Source organism: Amia ocellicauda, chromosome 22 (genome assembly GCF_036373705.1).
Source record: "Amia ocellicauda isolate fAmiCal2 chromosome 22, fAmiCal2.hap1, whole genome shotgun sequence".
NCBI classification, from domain to species: Eukaryota; Metazoa; Chordata; class Actinopteri; order Amiiformes; family Amiidae; genus Amia; species Amia ocellicauda.
Window position 1 is genome coordinate 11,439,937 of NC_089871.1, and position 1,341 is coordinate 11,441,277.

The window sequence follows — 1,341 nt, forward strand, 5'->3', positions numbered from 1 at the left end:
GTACTGTTGGAAATATCCCATCTGGCCCAGGTGATTTGTTTGTTTTTAATTCTGCTAGTCCCTTCAGTACCTCCTCCTCATTTATCCTGATGTCTCTTAGGATTTGACTGGCTGTTAACCTGTGGCATGTTATCTGCTTTTTCTTTAGTAAAAACCTCTGTGAAATACTCATTTAGAACATTTGCCACATCTTGTTAGTTTTCCAAGATACTTCAATGTTTGCCCTTTATCTATTTCACTTCCTCCTTTATTGTCCTCTTGCTGTTGTAGTATTGAAAAAACTCTTTGCATTAGTTTTAGCTCCACAAGCTATGTTTCTTTCTATTTCCCTCTTTGCTTTCCTGATCCCTTTCTTAAGATCTCTTTGCAGCTCAACATATTCTTTGTATTTTGTTTAGTCTCCATCCCTTTTGTATGCGCTATACATTTCCTTTCTCTTGATATTTTTTTGCATACTTCTGTTAAACCATTTTGGCCAGTGTTTTTTGGTCCTCAGTTTGCTAAGTTTTGGTACAAATTAATCCAAAAGTAGTATATTCTTAAAATATAACCATTCATTTTCAACTGAATCTGTATCCAGGTTGCTCCAGTCTACCTCTTCTAAGTGCCGCCTCATACCTTCAAGGTTTGCTTTTCTAAAATTGTAGACCATTGTTTTAGACTTGGTCCTTGTTTTTTGAAAGAATGCCTCAAAGCTAACCATATTGTGATCACAGTTTGCCATTAGTTCTCTAACTAGAACCATTTTGCTGCGTGATTTCTGCAGTCTGCAGAACAAGACAAATATTACGAACACATTCGTACATATTCTTTTAGTGATTTTACCATCAATTTATCTTTGCATTTAACATTCTGATGATGCATATGTTTTGATTGAATAGCTGATTGGCTTTATTTGTGCTTCTCTCTCTCTCTCACCCCCTCTCTATATATTATTATTATTGTGACCAGATGAATAAATAGATATTGTTCAGGTTGTGTGCAGTGGGCCCTAAAAAGGATGTTCAGGGCCAGGCAACCAGACAACACAATGTGTTTGTGTGCACTCCATTTTGTTGTCTCACGGGCTGAGCTTTTGTGTAAGTGAACAGTTTCTCTTTATCACATCATCAAGTGAATTAGCCTTTTTCTGAGATGAATAATCACTAACGGGCAGGTCTAACATTGTGTCTGAAGCCTCATGGGCCCTGACCACTGTGGTGCCCTCCATTAGCCAATAGTGTGAGTCTGGTACCATAACTTGTAGTGGCACAGAGAGAACGAATTTCTGACTTAAGATCAGCACACACAGGACAGGCCAGGGAGAGGAACAGAAGACAGCAGAAGCAGGTGGTGGTGTAA